Raw genomic sequence first — 6,882 nt, forward strand, 5'->3', positions numbered from 1 at the left:
GAAGCCGGCAGGCTCGAAAGCTCGCGCGTCGAGCGACATTTAGGGTAGATAAGTGGTAGCGGGGGTGGAACCTGGAGGTTGGAGGGGAAGCCTGGAGGTTAGAAGCCACTCTCGGTGCAGATGCTAGATCAGATCCTCCGGGAAGTTTCCAGTCGCTCTTGCAAGAGCCTGGTACTTTCCTAAAATGTGTTAGACACCGCTCCCCCGGCCTCCAGGAGCTGACACCCCCCAGGTCGGGTTTGAGTCATACGTATGAGTCACCTCGTTTGGGCACCACTTTACTTGATTTAAAACAAGTTCGAATTCCTTTAACTACTCTCTTCTAGCAATGGGTTCTTTTCTTTCCGATGTACCTGCTGGCCTCTAAGAGTTGAGAAGGAAAAAAATACTGCGCTCTGCACTCACTTTGTTTCCTTGCGTAGATTCCAGCTCTCATTGAAGTACATCATTTTAAAATTTTCTTCCCCCTAATCTTTTCCTAGCCTTTGAAGTAACCCCTAATAGCAGTTTCCATTCTTTCTGTTTCTTTCCTCCTGCTAATGTCTTAATACAGTGGTTTTGCTTTCCCTCGCCTTTGCTTTCCCTCGCCTTTCTATGTATTTGTTGAAATACTCATACAAATCTTATTCTCTTTAGGTGTTGTTTCATCTGATACTTTTAGTGACAACTTGTCAGCACATTTCTTTTTGAATGATTGCTTGGTTGATGCAATCAGTTCTGCCTACAGTCTGCAATGAGGCACATTTCAGGCTGCTCTGGTATGGGCTCTGCACCAACTTAGTAATGTCTAGGAACTGGTAACACGAGCCCTTGGTAACATAAGCCCTAAATGAAGACTTAAAGTGAATTTAGGTTTTTGGAAGACAGTGAGGTGTTGTTTTTTTTTTTAAGATTTTTTTTTTATGCATACAAAAATATCAGTGCCTATTAGAGGTGGGAGGGGAGTGAGAGATTGGGGAGCAGAGCAGGCAGATCTACTGAAATACACTGCTGAGGGGAACAGTGGGGGACACGGAAGAGGCCTGCTGTACCATATGGGCTGGCTTCCTGGCTGAGGATTGAACTCCTGCCTCAGTGCTTGCCAATCACTTGATTGTATATTTTAACCCCTGTACCACCAGACAGTCTTTTAATAGCGGATTAGGTTTTGCTGGTTGTATAGAGTAGATAGGCCGTCAAATGATTAAGTGGTCTTCAAGGTTTTAGTTGTGTATGTGTGTGCACTTTTCTATTCCCTTGGTTTTATATATATAACAAGATATAAAACATACATTATGTCAGAATAAGCTTGATTTGGAACAGGGTGGCTCAGGACAATGCCCATGGGTACGCATTGCTTGCAGCCTGCATCCCAAGAAGGCATCACAGTCATGGCATAGTCCATTTTGCTAACTTAGAACCAGGGCCGTCCAAGAGGCCCACTGCCCTTTGAAAGTCACCGTAACCACAAGTCAAAGCACAGCTCATCTTCACTTTAAAACTTGCTCAGCCAAGTCCATTCCATCCAGTAAATGGCAATTCCATCCTTCATTGATGTGAACCAATAAGGAACTTTTGCATCATTCTTTCTCCTTTTCCTCTCACATCCAACACTTACCCTAGCAAAATCATTCTGGCTTTACTTTCAAAATACACAATATAATCCAAAGACTTCCTTGGCTGTAGGGCAGTCATATCTCGTTTCTCACCCAGATTGTAGGAAAACTCTTCACTAGTTATCCCTTCCATTCTTGCTCCTGTCAGTTCCATTTCTAGAAATGCATCCTACATGGCCCTCCCTGGTGGTGCAACAGGTTAAAGTGCAGCACTGTGAAGCTGTCCCTAGGCAGGCAGGGAGGTGACCCACATGGTGGGCAAACCTCTCCTAACCTGCCCACTGCTCCCCTCAGTGTATTTCAGTCAGCCTTCCTGTTCTGTTCCCCACTTTGTCTCTGGTTAATCGTCTCACGCCCTGCACCTCTGGCTCGTGCCCCAGTTCTTGTATGCATAAATGAATGAATGAATCTTAAAAAAAGAAATGTATCCTACAAAGATACGGATAGCTGTGAAACTATATATTGTAGTATTAGTGATGATAGAGAACACTGGTAACAACCTAAATGTTAATCAAGAGATATCTTTAAAAAAAAAATCCCATGATGTATTCATAGAATTAAGTAGTATGCATCTATTAATATACAGAGTATACTTTTTATGTACTTACCTGGAAGGGTCACAAAATTTTTTTAAAAGTGCACACCAGTGAGAGATAAATATATACTTATTTGCCTACATGTGCCTAAAATGTCTCTGCAAGGACAGTGACAGTCCCCTGTAAGGGACTCACTGGGTAGGAGGGATGGAAGTCATAGGTGAGGAGGTGGCTTACCTCATAGTGGGATCTCTTGAGATGCAAATTTTGCCCCACAAGCGCGTGCTACCTATTCAAAAGATAAAACCAAAGAAGGGAGGCAAGAAAAAAATGTGGTAAAAGAAAAAAAAAGTGCTCTTTTCTGTTACTTGCTAGAGTTGTTCTCTACTGGAAATTATGTACATGATCCACTATCTCATTAAGATGTGCAGAACGTCTGTACTTCATTGGGTAACATTGATCTCACAGCCCATTCAAGAAAGTTCAAAACCCTTCCAACTTCTAGATGAACTTGAACATCATCTGGGGTGGCTTATAAACTGGATAATGGAAAGACCTTGGGGGCTTGCTAGTTAACAGTACATAACTCTGGGATGGAGGTGCAAGTTTAATGTCACTGGGGTACAATGAAAAAAACACTAAACACTTTCCGGATGGGCTGGGGAATCCTTATAGAGCTGGCTTTTCAACTGACAATATGGAGTGGAGTTCAGAAGCAGGAAGCATGAAAAGCAACGGAAACAAGATGTGAGGTGTGAAAGAGCATCTTGTATTCAGGGGAATTCCAGGTGGGGTTTTGGTGCTTGCAGAAGTGGAGTGGACACCCTGCAGAGAGAGGGTCATGAGTTGGAACAGAAAAGTGGTCCTCAAAAGCAAGGGTGCAGCAGAATCACCTGGGTCCCATTCTGGAAGGCTCTAAATAAGTACATCTGGGTCAAAGCCCACCAACGATATTTCTAGCATGTCTAGCACCTAGGCAGGGATATTCTGTTGCAAATTGTGAGCCATACTTTGAGAATCTTTGTTGTAGTGTAATAGGATGGCCCCCAGGAAAAGGGGAGGCCCCAGGTTCCCTGCCCCACCCAAAAGGAGGGTGGAGCTGAGGAGAGAAGAGAGGAATCTGGAGAGGAGACTAAGGAGGAAGGAACCAGGATAGAGAGTCAGAAGGAGACCTGAGGGAGCCACCTGGAGCAGAGACATGTGAAGAAACTGTGCTTGCATCTTCTTGGTCCTGGACTGGTTGAAATGATGTGGGTGAGAGACCCGTGGGGAGGTTGGCGATGGCAACTTTTATCTTGATTTTGATTTTGCTCTTTTCCTCCCAGACTTGTCTGGCTGTTTCTCACCCTTTTTCATGGGTCCCTGCTGGAAGGTACTTTAAATTGGGGTGGGCTTTAAGGCCTTGCTTTAGGCCAGTTCCTTCTGAGTAGACTTACCCACGAGGGGTGGGTAACTTTGGGTGTTTGATTTTGAAACTGTATTCTTTGTCTTTTCTGTATTGCACATTCATTGTATTAAAAGTTCCTTTCCATTAAAGGTCATATATGTTTTGTCTTGATGAGGCAGATGGCAGAGCCTATTTGGAGCAGACAGGTTTGGGGGTTTAGGGGTGCCCCACCTCCCTGCCCTGTAACAGTAGGAGTTGGAGGTGATCTCTCAGAGTTTCACATTAAAGGGAGTAATGGTGTATAGCTTCTTTTATAGGAAACTAATAAATGAAGTGTGCTGATTATAAAAATGATATTTGGGAGGTCCTGAGTACATGTAGTGGACATTGGGAACAATTTGTAGCAGTAAGATAAGCACATTTGAGAATCACTCCATTTTGCTGTGGTGGTTTAAATACAGTGACACATTCATTCCAACATTGCTTTTACTCTAAGATTATGTTACATTCTCATTAACGAATACTAAAACATTGAAATTTTTGAGCAGCCTCATGATGGGCATGTGGGTTCTCTTACCACGTTGCATGGGTTCCTGCTGTAACACCTTAGACAAGTTATGTAAATATCAGTGCCTCAGTTTCCTCACCTGTAAAATAATAACTAATATTTAACTAAGAAAGCCTACTTCATAGAATAGTCTTGAGGATTCTAAGTACATGATATCTGTAACATATGTAATTTTTATTTGGTAAATCCCCAAGTTGCATTCACCTAGTGAAAAGTCTTGCAAGGTACATGAAAATGCCATTAAAACTCCAAAAGTCAATAATAAAGTGTCCAATACTCTGATGATTTTATCCACACTGGTGTTAATATTCCCACTCAGACATGATAATATTATTATTTCATTTCTAAAAAGGTTGTGAAACCTGCTGTAGATGAGAGCCTTTGAGGATGTTAAGGAGGGTTTGATGTGATCAAATGGAGAGGTGGTTGGTTGTGTGCATAGGAACACCTCGTTGATAACTCCTTTAGAAAGAAGCAACTCGCTGCACAGAAGTTTCTTGTGGTTTTCTTTGGGCTTTGTGCCTCCCCTTTATTTTAGTAACAGTATCTCTATCATTTTTCTGCTACATATTAATCAAGGTTATATATTAATAATATATAACAGGAGGTTGACAGAGTGTCATGAAGGAATCCTTCATTCTATGCAATTATATAAAGAAAATGAGCCCTAACTCTAGGATTAAAAGAAAGAGAAAACTGACATGAGCCACAGAGTGGACTGCAGAAGAACTTGAGAAACAACATTACATATTCATCCTTTTCTTTCCAATTATGTTTGATTTTCACAGTATTCTTTGGCCCTGGAAATTGGATTTTTTTTTTTTGTTCAAATTAAGCCTTGCTTAACTAGATCACATCACAGCAGTTCAAAAAAGTGAAGCATACAAAGATGGGACCATGTTCTCTAATGAACTGAACAGATGTGTATTTGGTGAGAAGAATGTATACAAATCTGGGCCCTCCCTGGTGGTGCAGTGCGTTAAAGCACAGCACTGTGAAGTGATCTGAAGCCACTGCAGCAGGAGTTTGATCCCTGGCCAGGGAGCTGACCCACATGGCATGGCAGACCTGTCCTGACCCACCTGCTGCTCCCCTCAACAGTGTATTTCAGTCAGTCTACCTCTTCTGCTCCCCAACTTTGTCTCTGGTGAATCCTCTCACATCCTGCACCTCTGACCCATACCTGTGCATACCCCAGTTCTTGTATGTACAAATAAATCTTTTTTTAAAATGTATACAGAACTGGGATACAGACTAGAGGTTCAGGGGAGGTGAGAGGATCACCAGAGACAGAGTGGGGAGCAGAACAGGCAGACTGATGAAGTACACTGCTGAGGGGAGCAGTGGTCAAGACAGGAGAAGGTCTCCTGTGCCATGTGGGTCTCTCCCTGGCTGGGGATCAAACTCATGCTTTAACCCATTGAGCCTCCTTAGGGGCCAGATGTATACAAATTTAACACTTTGTCAGAACTTTTCATAACAGATATAATGGAAAGAAAATATTTCATGTGGGATTGACATATCTGTTCTTTTTATAACATGAAAAAGATAAAGCCAGTTGATATGTGTACATAAGAAACGAAAGCTTGTTAAAATTCTAAGTTAGTAGTTTATATAGCAATCTATTTAAATTTGATATCCTAAACTTTCCCCTTTGACATGTAGTATATAGTACAATGATTTTGGCTCTTTGTTAAGCCAATGTTGAGCGTTCATAGTCAAAAAATAGTCAGGGTGTGACAGAAAGAACCTTGGACTAGTGCCATCATTGAGTTCCAACTTCCACCACTAACCAACTAGTTACCTTTGAGCTAGTTAATTTCTTCTTATCTGTTTATGAGAACTGTAAAACGTATTGGCTAGGTTTTGAGGTATCATTTGACATAGATATATTTGACAGAATTTACATATGACATGAAATCACTGGCTACACATTAGGTACTCAGTAAGTTACTTCATTAGGAAATTCATTAGGAAATTCTCCTGCCCATATGGCCATTTAGTTTTCTATCAGGTGTGTTCATAATACCTGCCTTAGAGTTTTGTTGCCTGTATCAAATTAGATGATTATATAAAAAATTAAATAATTAAAGGAATTGCCTTTAAATTAATTCAAAAAGAATAATGAAAGATCCTATGATCGTTCTGTCTATTAACCGCAATTATAGATGGCCTTTATCACTTTTTCAAAGGAAGCCTACCAGAAAGGTTTCACTGTGCATTTGTGTATTTAGTGTCATAGATAGTGTAATGATAAGCATCAAGTTGTAGATATGACCTTTGTGGCTAGCACCCTTGTTCAAAATAAAGGACAGAAGGTCAACTTTGGAACCAGTTTATTCAGCTCTTACAAATAGGGAAATCAATCAATTCCTATCTTGTAAAATACCTCATACTGGCAAGGGGTACTAATGAAGAATCCCTTCGAATGTCATTATCAAAATATATGCTGTCATTTTTAATCACTGAATTATGGGCCTCCCTGGTGGCATAGCACTATGAAACTGTCCACAGCCACTGCAGCACAAGTTTGATGGCCAGCCAGGAGCTGACCCACATGGCACAGCAGACCTCTCCTGTCTTCCCCACTGCTCCCCAGTAGTGTATTTCAGAAGATCTGCCTGTTCTCTTCCCCACTCTGTCTCTGGTAAATCCTCTCACCTCCAGTACCTCTGGCCTATAGTTCTATGCATAAATAATAAATCTTTTTTTAAAAAATAATTGCATTATGGGCCCTCCCTGGTAGTGCAGTGGGTTGAAGCACAGCACTAAGAAGCTAAAGCCACTTCAGCATGA

The sequence above is a fragment of the Condylura cristata genome, unplaced genomic scaffold (assembly GCF_000260355.1).
Source record: "Condylura cristata isolate star-nosed mole 26May11 unplaced genomic scaffold, ConCri1.0 scaffold00012, whole genome shotgun sequence".
Taxonomy (NCBI): Eukaryota; Metazoa; Chordata; class Mammalia; order Eulipotyphla; family Talpidae; genus Condylura; species Condylura cristata.